We start from the raw sequence: 20,625 nt of genomic DNA on the forward strand, positions 1-20,625 counted from the left end.
TGTGCAACTAAATTTCATTGTGCCTCAGTTCCTCATCTGTCAAATGGGAATAATAATTCTGTCCTGCCTCAAAGGGATGTTGAGATAAAACATTCATTAATGTATGTGAGGAGCTTAGGTTCTACAGTGATGATATCTCTATAATATCTAATAGATCACACAAACATCTGTTAGGGGTTTATTTTATCTTTTGACACTTTTATGATCCTTGCTTTGGAAAGAGTGCGTTTGTAGGAAAGCCTCGGAACTCTGTTATCTGGATGGAAACAAACCTCTTATAACCTTTTATAATTTTTTTTTTCTGAGAGGAAAAAAGTCTAATGATGGAAAACACCAAACTTTGGTCAAATAAGAAAAATAAACCTCTTTGAGGCGAGCCTCTTTCCCATAAATTGAAACCTCTGAATGAAGTGTCTGCCAAAGAATGCTCTTTTCCTGGAACACAGGGAGTAGAAAGCCAGCAATTTGCTTTGAATACTTTCAACCAAATTTTACAGCTATATCTGACATCTAGAATGACCTTGAGCCTCCCTTTTTTTCCTTTTTGTTCACAAATACTATTCCTGTTTCTTCCAGTTCATTGATATTTTCCTTGAGGATGTAACATACACTTGCAGATTTCTGAGAAGTATCTCGAATATGAAAAAAGCTGCTAATAAAGCTACCAAAAACCTAATAATACTGGCTGTCGTTCTTGTGGTATAAAATCAAAATTTTCTTCAGTGATCAATAAGATTCTGGAGGACTCTTGGGAAGGCTGTTTTGGCTTTAATATCATCCTGGCTTGTTGAATTTTGTAAACCTGTAATTGGCAGTAAGTGACCACATTTTTGCTTATTTTAACTGATGTATTTATCTAAACATTACCAAAGAACTGGTCAGTAAGGTCCTATGGGAAGAAAATTGAAGGGAAAAAGGAGTTCAGAACAGCTGGCAGTTTCTCAAGGAGACAGATATTAAAGGCACAACCACAATGTGATGGAAAGATAGAGCCAGGTTGGCCTCTTCCTATCAGGACCCCTTTAATGACCTGAAAATCAGAAAAGTGGAAATGTGGACAAGTTGCTAAGAAGGATACAAAAGAATAGCGGAAACATGTGGGACACAGTCAGAAAGGCTAAAGCACAAATGAGTTACACCTAGCAAGAGACATAAAAAGGGAATAAGAGGCAGTTCTTGAAATGCATTAGGAGAAAGATGAAGGAACGTGTAGGGCTTCTACTTAGTGGGGAAGGAGAGGTAATAATAACTGGTGACATCAAGCTGGCTGAGGTGCTTGATGCCTGTTTTGCTTCAGTCTTCATTAAAAAAGCTAATGGTGACCAGAAACTTAAGACAATTAATATTAACAACAAGGGGGACGGAACATAAGCCAAAATAGGGAAAGAGCAGATTAAAGAATATTTATATAGGTTAGATGTATTCGAGTTGGCAAGGCCTGAAGAAATTCACTCTTCGGTACTTAAGAAACTAGCTGAAGCAATCTCTGAACTGTTAGCAATTATCTTTGAGAAGTCATGGAAGATGGGTGAGGTCTCAGAGGACTGGAGAAGGCCAAATATAACTTAGATAATTTTTTTCACATCTTAGCTCATAGTACCTATCTTCAAAAAAGGGGAACAAGGAGACCAGGGGAATTATAGACCATTCAGACTAATTTTGATATCTGGAAGGATTCTGGAACAAACTATTACACAATGAATTTGAAAGCAGCTAGAGAATAACAGAATTATAAGGTATAGCCACCATAGATTTGTCAAGAACACATCATGCCAAACCAACCTAATTTTCTTCTTTGATAGTTACTGGCCTTGTGGAGGAGTGCAGAAAGGGGAGGAAGACATTTGATGTACCTTGATTTTGACAGTCTCACATGACATTTTCATAAACAAATTAGGGAAATGTGGTTTAGATTAAATTATTATAAGGTGGGTGCACAACTGGTTGAAAGACCATATTGAGAGTAGTTATCAATGGTTCAAACATGGAGGGCATATCTAGGTGGGTCCCACAGGTGTCAGTTGGGTCCAGTACTTCATTAATGATTTTGATAATGGAGTACAGAGTATGCTTATAAAATTTGTAGATGATACCAAGTTGGGGCGGGGTTTGCAAGCACTTTGGAGAACAGGATTAGACTTCAAAAGGGCCTTAACACATTGGAGAATTGGTCTGAATTCAGCAGGATTAAGTTCCATAAAGAAAAGCGAAAAGTACTATACTAAGGAAGGAAAATCAAATGCACAGCTACAAAATGGGGACTAACTGGCTAGGTGGTAGTATTGCTGGAAAGGATCTGGGGGAGTATGTGTGTCATAGTGCATCACAAATTGAATGAGTATTCAATGTGATGCAGCTGTGAAAAAGGCTGATATCATTCTGCAGTGTATTAACAGGAGTGTCAGATGTAAGCAATGGGAGGTAATTGTCCCACTCTACTCAGAACTGGTAAGGCCTCAGCTCCAGTCCAATTCTGGGCTCTACACTTTAGGAAAGAGCAGGGTAGGAATTTGATAGGCACTACCCTAGCTTAGAGCACCTAGCAAAGGATGGTTCCCGTCTCTCACTCAGCCATCTGGAGAAGCAAAAGAGAGGGTGGGAAATGAGAGAAGCTGAGAACTGACACTAAGTTACAACTTTCTAATTCTCAAACCCTGCCCTGGAGCAGGCCAAAGTAATCAAGGGGTCGTGCATCCACCGAATAGAGGAAGAAGCCCTTCATACTCTTCCTCCATAATAGATTGAGCCACTCTTTTCCAATATATATTCATGGCAATTTCTTACCTGTGTTCTCATTGGGCATGTTGTGCATTGGTAGCTAAAATGATAGATTAGAAATGAGCACTTTGCAAATGATACAAAACTACTCAAGATGGTTAAGTCCCAAGCAGACTGCAAAGAGCTACAAAAGGATCTCACAAAACTGAGTGACTGGGCAACAAAATGGCAGATGAAATTCAGTGCTGATAAATGCAAAGTAATGCACATTGGAAAACATTATCATCATATTCCCATTATGCCTCTGGCATTTAGGGCAGCAACGAAGCTCCTGTCTGTTTCTGGCAAGTCTTTCAATGGTTCCCCAGCTGTGCCCCAGGTTTTTCAGTTCGGCTTTCACAGCTCTTTGCCATGTTGTTTTCAGGCAGCTTCATTTTTGCTTGCCTTCAGATGTCCATCTTATTGCTACTCTGGTGATGGATTAGCCATGTGCTTTGGATGGAAACTGATTCCATCTCCAGCATGTCCTGGCAATGATGGTGCTCATATCTTCTTGGCTGTACGGTGTGAATAGATCTTGGTTTGAGACTGTTCTGGGCCAAAAGATATGGAGGATTTTTCTGAAGCAGGTGGTATGGAATGAAAACAGTTTGGACATGTCATACTTTCTCATTCCCCAGCATTCTGCACTATAAAGTAATGTTGAAAGTACGCAGCTCTGATAAATCTTGAGTTTGATTTTGGTGTTGTATTTTAATGATTTCCAAACTGTATTTAAGCTCCTGAAGGTGTTTACTGATTTTGTTGTGGATGTCTTTGCTTGTTCCACCGTTCTGGCTGATGGTGCTTCCCAAGTATGTGAATGTTTCTACATTGATGAGAACATAATCCTCTATCCGTACTGGTGACGGTGAGGCAATATTAAAGGTCATGATATCTGTTTTATTGTGGTTGATTTTCATTCCAATTTGCTGGCTGAATGCATTGAATTGAGTTGTTTTTTCTTGTATATGGTGTTGGGTATGTGATAGGAGAGTGAGATCATCTGCGAAGTCCAGGTCTTCAAGGGATGAGAAGACATATAAAATGATGGCATCTAAATTGGCTGTTACCACTCAAGAAAGAGATCTTGGAGTCATTGTGCAGCGGCAGTCAAGAAAGCGAACAGAATTTTGGGAATCATTAAGAAAGGGATAGATAATAAGACAGAAAATATCATATTACCTCTATATAAATTCATGGTACGCCCACATCTTGAATACTGCGTGCAGATGTGGTCTCCCCATCTCAAAAAAGATGTATTGGAATTGGAAAAGGTTCAGAAAAGGGCAACAAAAATGATTAGGGGTATGGAACAGCTTCCATATGAGGAGAGATTAATAAAACTGGAACTTTTCAGCTTGGAAAAGAGACGACTAAGGGGGGATATGATAGAGGTCTATAAAATTGTGACTGGTGTGGAGAAAGTAAATAAGGAAGTGTTATTTACTCCTTCTCATAACACAAAAACTAGGGGTCACCAAATGAAATTAATAGGCAGCAGGTTTAAAACAAACAAAAGGAAGTGTTTTTTCCACACAACCACAGGTTGACAGTGTGAACTCTTTGCCAGAGGATGTTGTGATGGCCAAGACTATAACTTGGTTCAAAAAAGAACTAGATAAGTTAATGGAGGATAGATCCATCAATGGATATTAGCCAGGATGGGTAGGGATGGTGTCCCTAGCCTCTGTTTGCCAGAAGCTGGGAATGGGTGACAGGGGATGGATCACTTGATGATTACTTGTTCCATTCATTCCCTCTGGGGCACCTGGCATTGGCCACTGTCAGTAGACAGGATACTGAGCTAGATGGACCTTTGGTCTGACTCAATATGGCCGTTCTTATGTTCTTTTATGCTCACTCATTGGCCCTTTACATGCTCCCCCTCTTGATGTCTTCTCCCTGCTCTGTCCCCACCCAGCCCTGCTGCTCCTCCATATCCCCATGCCTCCCTCCCCAGGGGTCTTGCTCCCAGCGCTGTGCAGAGAACCAGCCCCTGATGGGAGCGCTCAGCTCACCAACATACTGACTGGCAGGCTCCTTCCTTCCCCCACTTCCTCTGGCTGGGCTGGCACCTAAGGAAAGCCAAGACCCTCTGGCCTGGGGCACTGGCCAGGAGGAGCCGAGCCCTGCAGGTGCCGAAGCTCCGCACAGCACTGGCACGGGGAAGCCTCTCTGCCCCTCAGCTAAGCTCTGGAGTGACGGAGGGGAAGCAATTTCCAGCCTGTTTGCGCCCTGAGCCTGCAGGCTCCACAGCAGCCCCCCAGGCAGGGGCTTAGCATCCCCTTCACCTGTCCCTACCCCGCCCCACCCTGGGTACTATCTCCAGGGACTGCGGAGCTGCTCCATCCCCATCCTCCCCGATGAGCCACCTCTCTGGCTGGGTGAAGTCCCTGCAGTCAGGTTCCCTGGGCCCTGGTGCACAATGCATCCTTAGGGCTTAACCCCTTCCTGCTCGCGCTATATCCTGGGCAGCTGGGTTATGTTGGTGGCCAGCAGCAGACTTGGAGGTGTTAGCTGCCTTTCGACAGTGTGCAGGCCAGAAGGAAGAAGCTGCTTTCAGGGGGAGGGAAGGGGGTGAAGGGGAGAGAGAAGGGGGAGAAGAGATGAACTCTGCAAAGACATGGTCCAGGTCATCCTTTCCCCCCCACTTCCTCCCCTGTGACTGCAAGCAGCTCTCATCTCTTCCCTCCTGCATAGTGCAGACAGGCTGCTGCTGGCCACCTTCTGGAGTGAACCCTGGCAGAAATCTGTGGGGGGGGCATGTGCCCTGTGTGCCCCCCCACATGTTGTCTTGGGAAGACAGCACCAGGTACCAGGAGAGGCAGGTCCAGCCTGACATGGAGGGCAGAGAGCACTGGGCAGGGAGGTGCTGATTGGTTGGTCACCCCCCCCCCGTGTGGGAGAGTTATATGGGTGTGTGTGTGTGTGTATCAGCTCTCCCTTTGTATGGGGGGAGTAAAGGTATGTGTGTGTCACCCCTTCCCATGTGAGCCCTAAAGCTTTAAAGATAAGAAGGTAAATAAAAAGAATCCAACTACACAGTATTTCCTTTTAATGGAGGTTCAGTCAACTTGATATTAATTTGAACCTTTTTACTGCATGGTTCTGATTCATTGCTGTTGAACTTGCTTGAATACAAGTAATTTTACCAGGTGTCCCATATTCAGCACAGGGAAATACAGTCACGCTACTGAGGGGGGACCTGGTAACAGTCTTCAAATATGTTAAGGGCTGTTCTAAAGGTGACTGTGACCAACTGTTTCCCATGTCCTGTGTAGAGAGGATATTAAGAAATGTGGTTAATCTTCAGCAAGGGAGGTATTGGTTGGATAATAGGAATTCCTTTCTAATTGTAAAGTTAGTTAAGCACTGGAATCGGCTTCTGTGGGAGATTGTGGAATCCCTACTGCTGATGGGTTTTAAGAACAGGTTGGACAAACACCTGTTAGCAATGATTTAGGTTTACTTGGTTCTGCTTCAGTGCAGAGTCCTTGACTTGGTGACTTCTTGAGGTTCCTTTGAGCCCTATATTTCTATGTGGACAGTGTGGTTTCTTTTGCTTCCAATAAGATAAAATTCATAAGCAGGCACCAATTTATCATTTATAAAATGATTCTGTATTTTTCAAATAAAATGTCCAGAGTCTGACAAAGCTTTTTTTATTGATTGACTTAGTTCTTTTTTGCAAAGCTCAAGGTGTGCTTACAAACTGTACATACAGATCAGTTCATGCCACCCAGCACTGAAATGTAGCTATCTCTGAGCAGGGATATAGCAGCCTTTTTTACTGAAATGGAAAATTCCAGTGCAAGGTTTCAAATTTTTTTCTTTTGAAAAATTTCACAGGAAATAATCACCATCTTCCAGCCAGCCCTGTGAGCGTAACTGTTTTCATGCTTCCTTCCCTGCATATCCCCAAAGCGGCTAAACCTGTGATGATTTTTTTTTCCTGAAGCTTGGGAGAAATTTGAATCTTGTCTGATATGGAAGGCTTGCAGGGTGCCAAAGGGACAAAACTGAAAGTGAGACCATCTGGAAACTAAAGCAGAATTTTATGGCCTGGACTGAAATTCTGGGCGTTGCGTCTTAAAAATATTGTTAATTGTTTCCATCATGTAAATATGAACATGAAAAATACCCAGGGCTTGATGAAATGTCATAGCAAAAGGTGCTTTCAGCTCTGATTTCAACCTTTCATAATGAAATCAGCAGTAAAGGAAGTTCATTTGTTTTGTTTATCACAATGGATTATCTCTGAAGACCATTTTCCACTAGATCCAAGGGAAAAGCAGTGTTAAGTTTGACATCAGATAAAACAAACTACATGGTCATTTTTTTGGTATAAAAACTAAAATACAAATGAAATTTAAAATAGTGTACGAAACTAGTCCCATGGAAGTGTGACAGCCGCCATCTTGGCTGACACACCAGGAATGGAACAGGAGACCTCTAGAGCTAAAATGAGCTGCTGCAGTTTAAGCTGAAGACCCAAGGTTGCCTAGCTGCTGCTGTAACATGCTTATGTTTCTGTGGATTGTGCACACAGTGGGACCTGTAACACACACACACACATACAGTGGCTTCCAGAAGGAATGGTGGAAAACTGTTCTGGTTTAGCTAACCAATTCTACAGAGGCCTTTAGCAAACTATTTCTAATTTGAATCCGGTGACTTTTTTGAACTTACAGTAACAATTGATAGCCTTGGCCATGGATGAAATTAAAGAGCAAGAAGATGATAACATTGCATAGACATATTAAGAGGCTCTTGAAGGACTGTGAATGACATTCACTCAGCATCAGAGGTGCCATGACGCCTCTCAATGCAGCAGAACCTCTGCAGTTCCACTACATAGGATGGGTAACCACAGAGTGGGAGCTCAGAGGATTTGGTATATCTTTTGAGTAGTGGAGATTGGTTCTTTGCCTGCTGTGCATAGGCCACCACAGGAGAGGGAAAAGGGAGAGCTTAGTGGTCCATGAGTATGTAGATCCAGTGGCTATGACTCCCTGAAAAGTGGGTACCAAGAGGTCATGGGTCCTATTCTAGCTCAGGACCTGGAAAAGCAGTTGCACAAGGACAATAGGGCTGGGCTGTGTTCCAGTGGAGGGTGGATCCCATTCTCCCAACTCCTACAAGCTGCCCTTCCAGCTCCTGCAAGTGCCACCTGCTCTCCTACTCCGGTCCTAAGCATTTGTGGAGCAGAGCCTGCCTGCCTAGCATTGAAAGACTTTGTGATACAAGGATGGCCGAGCTATATTTGAGACAGTCGATAGTGGGGTGCTTAACTACAATGCAGTATCTGGCAGGAAAAGTTACCCCGAGGGTGTCAAACATATGGTCTGTGGGCTGGATCTGGCTCCTATGATGTTGTAATATGGCCCATGAAACACATTCAAATTCTTCAGAATGTAAGCTTTAATTTAAACATGAAAGCATGCTTCTAGCCCTTGTGGCTGCAGAAATAACCTTCCAAATGTGAACTGAGAGTGACCAGTTCAGTGATGTATCAGAGGGGTAGCCGTGTTAGTCTGGATCTGTAAAAGCAACAAAGAATCCTGTGGCACCTTATAGACTAACAGACATTTTGCAGCATGAGCTTTCGTGGGTGAATACCCACTTCTTCAGATGCAAGTCTGAAGAAGTGGGTATTCACCCACGAAAGCTCATGCTGCAAAACGTCTGTTAGTCTATAAGGTGCCACAGGATTCTTTGTTGCTTTTACAGTTCAGTGATGACTGCCTGAATATGCAGACAGCCGGAAACAATGACTCAGAGGGATGAACTCCCTGTCCTTCATTAATCTGATTGGAGTATCTGCTCTGAAGCCCAGTGATGACACTTAATGTCAACATGAATTTAATTTCTGACCATCATAATGGAGGAATATGAATAGAGGGTGGGAATGAAGCTCACTGGCGTGGGAACTGGGAATTGTTGTAGGTAAGAAAATGCAGAGAAAAGAATGGAGGAGACTCACAAAACCAAGAAAGGACAAAACCACAAAAATTAAGAAGGAGCAGAAAAAAAAGGGCAGAGATAGTGGTGACCTAAAAGGGGGAAGCTTTTAGCCACTGAATGTGACAAGAAGTCACGGAATGTTTAATTACTACATAAAGCCCACCCCTTCATCCCTATGCAAACGCCTACATAAGTGGGCATCCACTGTGTATTGTAGGAAGTATGGAACATCCTTTCCTACTCAGTGTGTCAAGGACTAGTCAAACTTACCTCACCTGTGAAATTAGCCAGTTATGATTCTGGCTACATAGAAGAAAAATGGCATTAGCACTACAATGCAGGCCTTGAGTCCCTTAAATTGTTCAGCCTCCCCTGTGTGGCACTGCACCCTGGGACAGTTATTCTACGTGTCTTTAATCCAGTATGCAGACCACTCATTTCGCTTCACTCTGCCTTTGAAGTCATTCCCTTTAAAAAATATTGCCCAGGAAACACCTGAGATTGAACAGAGAAAGAACCCAATTCAGGGTATTCTAGAAGTTGCCTCTGGGTCCAATTCTCTGTTCCCGTGCTGGGGGCCAAATATCCAAGCACAAGTTAGGGACTTTACGATTCCCTTTTGGCCACCAAACCAGTGCAAAAGGCTGGGGTGGAATGGAGAATTGGCCCCTTTGTCCATGGTGTTAAAGACACAAGACTGAAAGAGAGAGCATCAAAGTGACATGTCCGTATGTTCACAGAGAGCCCTTCTTGCTATAGGGCCTTTCACTTTTGGAGCCTGCTCCTGTTCCAACTGAAATGTCTGCTGACTTCGCTGAGTGCAGAATCATGCCCCCACGGGCAGCTGTCCATTATCTCCGATGGATTTTATTTCCCTAATGCTTTATTAGAGACCGGTTTGTTCTTTGTCTATTAAATCCTCACTTAACTATACACAGGCCTGGTCTACACTAGGCGTTTAAATCGGTTTTAGGAGCGTAAAACCGATTTAACGCCAAAACCGTCCACACTAGGAGGCACCTTATATCGATTTTAATGGCTCTTTAAATCGGTTTCTGTACTCCTGCCCGACGAGAGGAGTAGCGCTAATATCGGTATTAACATATCGGAATAGGGATAGTGTGGCCGCAATCGACGGTATTGGCCTCCGGGAGCTATCCCACAGTGCACCACTGACCACTCTGGACAGCATTCTCAACTCGGATGCACTGGCCAGGTAGACAGGAAAAGCCCCGCGAACTTTTGAAATTCATTTCCTGTTTGGCCAGCGTGGAGAGCTCATCATCACAGGTGACCACGCACAGCTCATCAGCACAGTTAACAATGCAGTCTCCTGAGAATCGAAAAAGAGCCCCAGCATGGACCGCTCGGGAGGTACTGGATCTGATCGCTATATGGGGAGAGGATTCAGTGCGAACAGAACTGCGTTCCAAAAGACGAAATGAAAAAGTATTTGAAAGAATTTCTAAGACTATGACGGCTAAAGGCCACAGCAGGGACTCCGTGCAGTGCAGAGTGAAAGTTAAGGAGCTCAGACAAGCCTACCAGAAAACCAAAGAAGCAAACGGAAGGTCCGGGGCAGGTCGAAAAACATGCCGCTTCTATGCTGAGCTGCATGCAATTTTAGGGGGCTGCGCCACAAGTACCCCACCCCTGACCGTGGATTCCGAGGTGGGGGTTGTAATCTCTGCCATGTCTGAGGATTATGCAGACGGGGAAGATGAAGAGGAAGAAGAAGAGGAAGATCTAGCAGAGAGCACACAGCACTCCGTGACCCCCAGCAGCCAGGAGCTTTTTATCACCCTGACGGAATTACCCTGCTCCCAGCCCTCACAAGCAACTATTCCAGAGAATGACGCCATGGAAGGGAGCTCTGGTGAGTGTACCTTTGCAAATAGCAAACACTGTTTTTTAAGCAAGCCTTTTTTAATGATTGATTTGCCCTGAGGACTTGGGATGCATTCGCAGACAGTGTAGTTACTTAGAAAAGTTTGTTAACATGTCCGGGGATTGAGAGGAAATCCTCCAGGGACATCTCGATGAAGCGCTCCTGTAGGTACTCCAGAAGCCTTTGCAGAAGGTTTCTGGGCAAGGCATCCTTGTTCCGCCCACCATGGTAGGACACTTTACCATGCCATGCATGTAGCAAGTAATCAGGTATCATTGCGTGGCAAAGCATAGCGGCGTATGGTCTCGGTGACTGCTGGCATTCAAGAAGCATCCGCTCTTTATCTTGTTCTGTTATCCTCAGCAAAGTGATATCGTTCAGGATAACCTGGTTAAAAATCAGGAATTTAAGTAAGGGGGGTGGCCATTTTTCTACTGGGTTCGTGGAATGCAGCAGCTTAAAAAAAACACTTTCCTGCACGTAGCGGCGGGGAGGGGAGGAGTGAAATGCCGATGATCTTTTCTGTTTGGTCACCGGCGAGGCGATCTTCCCCAAGCTACCGGACAAGCAGTGGGTGGGGGGGAGGGGGAAGGTTGTTGATTAGCAGGGAGCTAGCGTGGTATTAGCCATGCGTTGGGGGGGAGGGGTAAATCACTGAGACAGTGGCTTACCATAGCCGCATGCAAGCTGAATTCTGATGCCTGGACCTGATGTGTCTGTGAGATCTGTAAACCCAGCGCTGCAAGCGGTCACTATTAAGATGAAAAATGCGACCTTGTAGGGAAATCACATGTGCTAGGTGAATAGTGATGTTCACTGTGAAACAGTATAACCATTGTTCTGTAAAATGTATCTTTCTAAATATTTATCTCCCTCATGCAGCTGCAAATTTTTCAACCATCCCTCCTCCATCCCAAAGGCTAGCACAGATAAGGCGGAGGAAAAAGAAGACGCGAGATGAGATGTTCTCGGATATTATGGAAGTTACACGCAATGAAAGAGCTCATCTGAATGAGTGGAAGGACGTGGTTTCAAATTACAGGAAAGAGGCCAGTGAACGTGAGGACAGGAGGGACAACCGAGATGAGAGGTGGCGGCAGGAAGACCGGCAGGAAAATCAGCGGTGGCGGCAGGAAGATCAGCGGTGGCGGGATGCAACTCTGGGGCTGCTGCGTGATCAAACTGACATGCTCCGGCGTCTTGTGGAGCTTCAGGAACGGCAGCAGGATCACAGAGTGCCTCTGCAGCCCCTGTATAACCACCCTCCCCCCTCACCATGTTCCTTAGCCTCCTCACCCAGACGTGTAAGAACGCGTGGGGGGAGGCTCCGTGCACCCGCCCACTCCACCCCCGTGGACAGCCCAACCAAAAGGCTGCCGTTACTCTGAATTTTTTTTTAATGGCCTTCTCCATCCCTCCTATCCTCCTCCCAAAGCACACCCTTACTTCTCTCCCTCTTTTTATAATGAATCAATAAAGAATTCATGCTTTTTAAATGAGTGTCTTTATTTGCATAAGTAAGCTGTACTCGAAGGGGGAGGGGGAGTTGCTTACAGGGACTGAGTCAATCAAGGGGGGGTGGGTGTTCATCAACAAACACAGCAGTCACACTGTACCCTGGCCATTGATGAAGCTCATTTTCAAAGCTTCTCTGATGCGCACCGCTTCCTGGTGTGCTCTTCTAATCTCCCTGGTGTCTGGCTGCGCGTAATCAGCGGCCAGGTGATTTGCCTCAGCCTCCCACCCCGCCATAAAGGTCTCACCCTTACTCTCACAGAGATTGTGGAGAATACAGCAAGCAGCAATAACATAGGGGACATTGGTTTGGCTGAGGTCTGAGCGAGTCAGTAATGTGCGCCAGCGCGCCTTTAAACGGCCAAATGCACATTCCACCACCATTCTGCACTTGCTCAGCCTGTAATTGAACAGATCCTGACCACTGTCCAGGCTGCCTGTGTATGGCTTCATGAGCCATGGCATCAAGGGGGAGGCTGGGTCCCCCAGGATAACGACAGGCATTTCAACATCCCCAACGGTTATTTTCTGGTCTGGGAAGTAAGTCCCTTGCTGCAGCCGTTTAAACAGAGTAGTGCTTCTGAATACGCGAGCGTCATGAACCCTCCCTGGCCATCCCACGTGGATGTTTGTGAAACGTCCCTTGTGATCCACCAGTGCTTGCAGCACCATTGAAAAGTACCTTCCGGTTTACGTACTGGGTGCCCTGGTGCTGCGGTGCCAAGATAGGGATATGGGTTCCATCTATCGCCCCCCCGCAGTTAGGGAATCCCATTGCAGCAAAGCCATCCACTATGGCCTGCACATTTCCCAGAGTCACAACCTTTAGTAGCAGCAGCTTAGTGATTGCTTTGGCTACTTGCATCACAGCAGCCCCCACAGTAGATTTTCCAACTCCAAATTGATTCCCGACTGACCGGTAGCTGTCTGGCGTTGCAAGCTTCCACAGGGCTATCGCCACTCGCTTCTCTACTGTGAGGGCTGCTCTCATCTTGGTATTATGGCGTTTCAGGGCAGGGGCAAGCAAGTCACAAAGTTCCATGAAAGTGCCCTTACGCATGCGAAAGTTTCGCAGCCACTGGGAATCGTCCCACACCTGCAACACAATGCGGTCCCACCAGTCAGTGCTTGTTTCCCGGGCCCAAAATCGGCGTTCAATAGATAGAATCTGCCCCATTACCATCAGGATCTCCAAAGCGCAGGGGCCCGCGGTTTGAGAGAATTCTGTGTCTACGTCCTCATCACTGTCATCGCCGCGCTGCTGTATCCGCCTCTTACGCGCCTCGGTTCGAAGGTCCTGGTTCAGCATATACTGCACGAGAGTGCGCGAGGTGTTTAAAACATCCACGATTGCGGTATGGAGCTGAGCAGGGTCCATGCTTGCTGTGCTATGGCGTCTGCACAGTTCTCCAAGCAAAAAAGGCGCGAAACGGTTGTCTGCCGCTTTCAGGGAGGAAGGGAGGGAGGGGTGAGGCTGTACCCAGAACCACCCGCGAAAATGATTTTTGCCCCATCAGGCACTGGGATCTCAACCCGGAAATGCCAAGGGGCGGGGGAGACTGCGGGAACTATGGGATAGCTACGGGATAGCTACCCACAGTGCAACGCTCCAGAAATCGACGCTAGCCTCGGACCATGGACGCACACCACCGATTTAATGTGTTTAGTGTGGCCGCGCGCACTCGATTTTATAAAATCTGTTTTACAAAACCGGTTTATGCAAATTCGGAATAGTCCCGTAGTGTAGACGTACCCACAGTGTAATTTTCTCCTTCTCTTGTGACTGCCCTATACTGAGCCTTTAATTAAAATCTGCACTTTTTTGTTTAACTAATGTTGTCCCTCTTCCACCTGTATAAACACAGCTCTAGGGAATTTCCGGTCTTTTAAGCAAAATTGTTTGCATATTGTCTGTTTATCTCTTCCTTTGTCTTCCTATGGTTTGTGTTCTATTCTGTATAACTAAGGCACCAATGCTTTGGTCTAAGTGGTGCTCAGCACTGTTCTGGACAGGTACCTGCATTAGTATGTCACTCCAAGGGGTTAGCCCTGCATGGAACTGCACAGTCCTGGAATATTCATTAACAGTATGAATCAAATTTTAAAAATTCATCTATGTAACTGGTGGGTAAAATCGGACAAGTTGATCCTTGTCAAATACCTATTAAATCTTCACCTTCCTGCCCTCACCCATAACTATTCTGATGCGAATCTGTTATGACAGACTGAAATTGCATTTCATGGCAGGTTAGTTACATGTAGTCCTGCAAATAAATATCAAGGGGTATGGCTGCAGGATTACACCACTGAGTTTCACTACTTTATGGTATTATTAACCATTTGTAATAACCAAGTACTCCTTACAACTGTGTTTTACTGTTCATTATTAGTGTCACATATTCACAGCACTTTCCAGAAAAGTCTCTAATGTAACACTTCCCTCGTGGGTACTCCAGTCAGGTACTTCTGGACAGTAGTCCTTAAGCAGGTCTATTAGAATCTCTTTGGCCTCTCCAGGAGGATAAATCCAGGACCAGATGAAAGGTTGAGCAATGTCTTCACCTGAGGAAACACATCCACTCTTCCCCCTCCCACACAGGAAATGCACAAACCTGGACAGTGAACACATGCAAGGTGGACAGTCTGCCCTGGATGGCTTGATTTAAATTAAAAAGGAGCAAGAAACTCCAAAGTCTGGATGGACAACTGTATTGCAAATTAACTGTCTAACCTCACAGTCCAAATTTTCCACCCCGCTACCAAATCACTGTTGAATGGATCCCCTTATGCAAAGACTAACTCCCAATACACAGTATGGATTAGCTAGGGCTATTAGGAATTCAGCTACAAAGCCCCTCTGTCTTAAGTTCACAAATGTTGACACTTTTCAGGCATGGGTAAGGGACTCCAGTGATGAAATGGGATAGAGGGTGTATTAGCAAGGAGGTGAGATCTTTCTGAAACAGTCTCTGTAGGTTTGAAGTTGTGGTGTGTATTCTAAATTACCTAGAGCTATGCATACTTGCTATTCTTCTGTCTGGAGGTAGTTACGCAGGGGCTTTTGAGGCAATTTCTGTTTCCTGATAAAGATCTCTTTTGGGCTGGTGTTCGCCCCAAATGCTCACAGGGTGCACACAGAAACTAGGGCTGTAGCTTGCAGATAAGATGAAGACTCTGTATAAGCCTTTATTCCCATATTCGCCCAAATCTCAGTGCTTCAGTTTTTTACTCCCTTGCCTCTTGGGGAAAGATCCACAGCTTTTGATCTGTTCAATGCATTGGCTACATTTTGGAGCCCAAATCAGTGCACTAATCAGAAGGCAGTTTTATGCTGGAGTCACTATTGCAAGTCTATTTATGTAAGTTCCTTTGGCAACTCTGCAGGGAGTGACTGGCGGGGACCACAAACAAATGCCTGCCCGATGGGGCTTACTCACCTGAATCCTAAATATTCTCTGAATGTGTTTGATATTTTAGAGGACAAGAAATATTGTGCATCTAAGGATACTGTGCTCAGTAGGGTGGGAAAAGTCATTGACTGGCTATTTGAATGGGCCACGTCTCTTCTACAGCGTCTGTACAACCTCTTTTATGTGACCGGCACTCTGTTTTTAAAATAGCCTTATTAGAAATTTTTTAAAAAATTAAATGTTTGGGTGAATTCCATGGTGGTAAAAGGTACATGAATGACTGTCCTGAAGACTGAAATACTCTGCTTTACCACCCAGCAGTCAGCGGCAGTGCCTGTTCCCCCTCGCTGCCCTGCAGACACGCTGCAGTCCTAACCTGCAGGGGACATTGCTGGAGGGGACAGAACAGTTCAGTCCTCATGTCTATTGAATCCTCATTAGCCTCTCTGCTGAGACTGCCAACAAAGAAGCTAATTACTGCCAACGGTGGTGATTTTGTTCTGTTTATACAGTTGCCCACTGAACAGGAGATGAGACCCCCCCAACCCCCGCCCTCCACACACATTGCACTTGGATCATCCAGCAGCCATCCCATGATAACCACCAGAAGTCCCATTCAGCCATCTCTTAAAGTTAATCATGTAACATGACGAGAAGCTGTTATGGGGGTGGGGAATACTGATTTTGCTTCCAGTCAGGAATCATGTGTTTGCATGGCTGCTGTTTAAAGAACAGATCATTCTAAGGCACATCACTGCTGCTGTCCTTTACTATGCTGGGGAAGGGAGGAAACTTATGAATTTGTCTGTGTGTGTGTTCAAGGTGATCTAGTACTTAGTTTTGTATCATGCCTCCATTAAAACTAACATGCCAGTCTTTAGACACTACGTACACATACCTAGATGGACGATAGACAAATGTGTTTCAGTGGCTAGTGGACAGGAAGTCAGGACCAGGTTTCATTCCTAGCTTTCTTCACTGTCACTGACTGGTTGCATGACATTGAGCAAATCATGTAACCTCTCTGTGCTTTCCTTCCCTCAGCTATAAAATGTTGTTACTTCTCTAGCCCCTAGAAGTTCTGTGGGAATTCAGTGTTTTGTAAAGTACTTTGTTTTCACTGGAGGAAAGGTACTGTCCAACCACAAAGCGTTTTTGCCCTGTATTCTCTGCGAAAGCTTTTGGCTCCTTCTCGCTCTCACAGCCAGGCTCCTCTTCCTTTAGTCTGCAGTATCCTTTGCTTATAATTATATAAATTTGTTCCTGTGGGAATTAAATGGAATGACATAAATCTGGCATGAGGGCTTCATTGTGCCATCAAGTGGTAAGAAAATATGAGCTGAGAGAGCAAACAATTATGTAACGCACATTATTAAGGTAATTAGAAATCACATTAAGAATAAGTGTGAGAAACATCTGAACAGCTGAATAGGATTTCAGACTTCAGATGGAAAATTTTGCCTCAAATGAAAGTCCCTGTCTAAGAATATAAGTATAAAAGCTGCTAGGTAATGGTTTTACTGCCTGTGATATCTCCGATAATAACACCAGTATAGTATAGAAAACAGAGGGGGAAATGATTTGTTAATGTTTTAATTATGTATTGGTGCTTTACAAAACATATCCAATAGAATAATCTTTGTACCAGTGTCTCATTTAAGTACTTACATACCAAATGAACAGGAGATGACTGTTTCCATCATTACTCATCTATCGCAAGGGTTTTTCAGCAAGAGAGTAAAATCTGTTTATGCTACAAGCCCTTCTATCCTATTGTCATCGACCTCACTCCTGCACATGTCCAACCATCTCACTTTTATCTCTGTCAATTATTAAAAGCACAAACAGCAGCTCATGAAACTGTTTATTGAAAACAGTATGGTCAAGGAACGAATCTCTCCTCACATTAATTTGCCTGCGTTATTGGATTTTTGTTTTGTTTTAAACCTTGTCTCTCTCCATTGAGAACATCTGGCTCTTGAAAGGTTGATAGCTTTACCTGTACTTTTCTCTTTCTAACCTGCATCTACTCTTTGAATCTGTTGCCGTCTTTGGGTCTGATTCTGCAAACCCTAACTTGCATGGCTAGGGAGGATTACTCATGTGAGTAGTCCCATTGACTTCCTTATATTCATTGCCAGTGAGAATATCTGTGTAAGTAAGGGTTTTCAGGATCAGGCCCTACTTAATGTTCAGCTTTTCAATATATAAAGAGGAAATGGGTAAAAAAGCTTGGGTAAAATAACTGACTGAAAATGTTATGCCTTTCCAAATACTTCTATTTTTAAACCTGGCTGAAATGGTGGAGTTTTACATAAGAGCACATTGCCCTGAGAAGAACAAAGTCTATCATTTTAAACAATTTGACAATGTTAGTCAGCTTATCCAGAATATATTTGAATTTAAAGTTCCTCCCTTAAAACTTACCTCTTGGAACCTTAATAAACCCTAGTGCTCACCCGCAAAGAAATGTTAACAAGAGGAAAGAAAATGGAAACAAAACAAATTTCTAAATAACAAATACTGAACTATAATGACCTTTCACTTGCTCCTTGAGACGTTCCATCCCTTGTCTGTATCTTGTCCATTTAGATTGCAAGTTGTCTGGGGACAAAGACCTTTTCTGGAAAGCACCTAGCATGCTCTTGGTGCTATGTAAATAAACATAAGGATAAGGATGTGATACATCTGAGCCCTTCCAATACATAAAGTGTGCTCTTACTTTGTAGTATTCAGAGAAGGTCTCTAACTCTATACACTCCTAATATATTTACAAGTTTATCACACTTGACTTTCCCATTATAGCTAAGAAATAAAATGATGTTTGCTAAAATTGGGGACCTAGTGCATTTAATGTTTCACACACGTATTTCTTGCACAGTTACAGAAGTAACAAATCTGTAACTAGTTAAATGTGTCCTGCATGAAATAAAATGGTAAGGTGACAAATTCAAATGTGATAAAGGGAAATACTTTGTAAGATTCAGTGAGGGGTTGGTCATTTATAAGAATAGCGAGAATACTCAGAGTTATAACTGTAAATACTAAAAAAAAAAGTTTTGGAAGGGATATAAAACCTTATGGTTCCGTGCTCATACCAATCTCTTAGTATTAGCAGTTAGGGAGGAGACTCCCCAGGTGGGCAGATTATCCCATATCTGCCTTCTACAGGGTTTCTTGTACCTTCCTCTGAACCATCTGGTGCAAGCTACTGTTGAAGACAGGTTATTGAACTAGATGGACCATAGGTTTGATCAAGTATGGCAGTTCCTATGTTCCTGTTTCCTACAGAGTGTGAATAAAGGATTTTTTATCCTTTTGAATTTTATTCTAGTGGTCTGTTTATTGCAGGATATGAAATGAGAGTTGTCTCTGTTTTCTCCTTTACTTTGGTCCTGCAGAGCTGTTTCCCAGCACATCGCTTTGCATCTGAGAGTCAACACTTCTTCTGCAATCGTCTCCCATCTCTATTCTCAGGTTTTACCTCCTACACTGGTATTCTGTTCTGTGATCCCATCACAAAATCTCCTAGAAACATCAGCTCCTCAAACCCGTATTCTAGACAATGAGTATGAGATCACCTATTAGTGGCAACTGGGATTAGTTGTCAGATAGAAAAGAACCATAAGAAGTCGTACAGTTAAGTTGTATTGCTCGATCATGTAGGTGACACTCTTCCTGCTTGCTTCAGTACAAGAACAACGCTTGGCACCAAGGGGCAATGAGCTGCTAAAAATGAAATATTTGCAAGTCCAATATTTTGGGCTTCTTTAGGAAAACTGAGATCCTGATCACCCCCCAAAATTCCATGACCCTCTTTCAAGAGTAGGATATTCACCATGGTATCCTGGGAAAATTCCAATATAGGTAATTACATTCCAGCTATGAAGATACCCCCTGCAGTTCTATAAATTCAGTTGGAGCTGCTATTCCTCTTCATTTCCTCTCCAAAAGTACACAGCATTGCTGTGTGCTGTTAAATATCTGCCAAGTTCCTTTCCAGAACTGGCTGCATGTTAATAGTATATGAAGTGATTCATTTGTTTACAGTACATGGCACATAAAGTTCTTTGAAACCCTTCAAAATGAACAGTGCTTTAAAAATATAATAACTATTAATTGAAGGCTCATTCATCAAAGTAAATGGCAAACTCCCTTTGACTTCAATGGGAGCAGGACCGAGCTTTACATATTTCTCTAAATGAAGCCCAAGTACAAAACAATACTCCTAAATCATACTGTTGTTCTGAGATGCTGAAAAAATAATCTGACAATTTGACATTTTTTCTTATTTTTCCAGTATACAGTTCTTCAGTTGTATTGTATCAATTTACAGCAAGAACACCCTGATCAAAAGCTACACAACACTTGGAACCGTGTATTAAAGCAACCGAGATGCCAGAATAATATAGGAATGGATTCCTGCCAGAGTTTTTTGCTTTTTCATTGTTTGCCATAACTTGCTTAAAAAAGCAGCTTGTAGGGACTTTAGAATTTCTTGTATGTGGCATATTTACCCCAGGTGCCCTAAACAGTACTTTGTATCAATAAATGCACAAGATTGTCAAGGCTTAACTATCTGCAACAGATACTGAATGTTTGAGCTAGCTCTTTGGATTTATGAACTGGGCCACAGTGGGCAATGAAGCTCTTTGAAGCATAGCAATCTTATTGTACATTGGTTCTATACTGACTTCACAAGCAACTAATGCCTCTAACTTTTCTGTAAATATGCGGTAACGGTTAAGCAAACCAGCAGGCTGACCCTATTTTAAAAATGGCCATTACGATTTTTTCCCTTTTGTATGTGGGCTGTTTGTGATATGTATTTGAATATGTGTTGCTCAGAGGCATAAACTGGTTTGTTATCCTGACCTGTGTTCGTTCTTCCCCGTTGATGGACGGATCACTTTTATGCTGCCCTCACTGGAGCAGAACTGGTGTTCGCCTTTCAGTGAGAATGTTTCAAGTGAAATAAACAGTGCCATTCTCACACCAAAGTACGTTTAAGATTAAGGTTCTGTTTAATTACATTGGTGAATTGCATTCCTTCTGAATTAGGAGGCAGCTCTGGAGCCTGAGGATTCA

At 43.7% G+C, this 20,625-nt stretch overlaps 1 long non-coding RNA gene across 1 annotated transcript in view; it reads left to right on the forward strand.

Moving 5' to 3' along the window:
* LOC120401782 overlaps positions 1-20,298 on the forward strand; it is a 120,770-nt gene extending 100,472 nt beyond the window's left edge. Inside the window, exon 4 of the long non-coding RNA XR_005596725.1 lies at positions 19,838-20,298. This is a non-coding gene — a long non-coding RNA (uncharacterized LOC120401782). The remainder of the gene's footprint in view (positions 1-19,837) is intronic.
* The last annotated feature ends 327 nt before the right edge of the window (positions 20,299-20,625 follow it).

Source organism: Mauremys reevesii, linkage group 3, assembly GCF_016161935.1.
Source record: "Mauremys reevesii isolate NIE-2019 linkage group 3, ASM1616193v1, whole genome shotgun sequence".
Lineage (NCBI taxonomy): Eukaryota > Metazoa > Chordata > Testudines > Geoemydidae > Mauremys > Mauremys reevesii.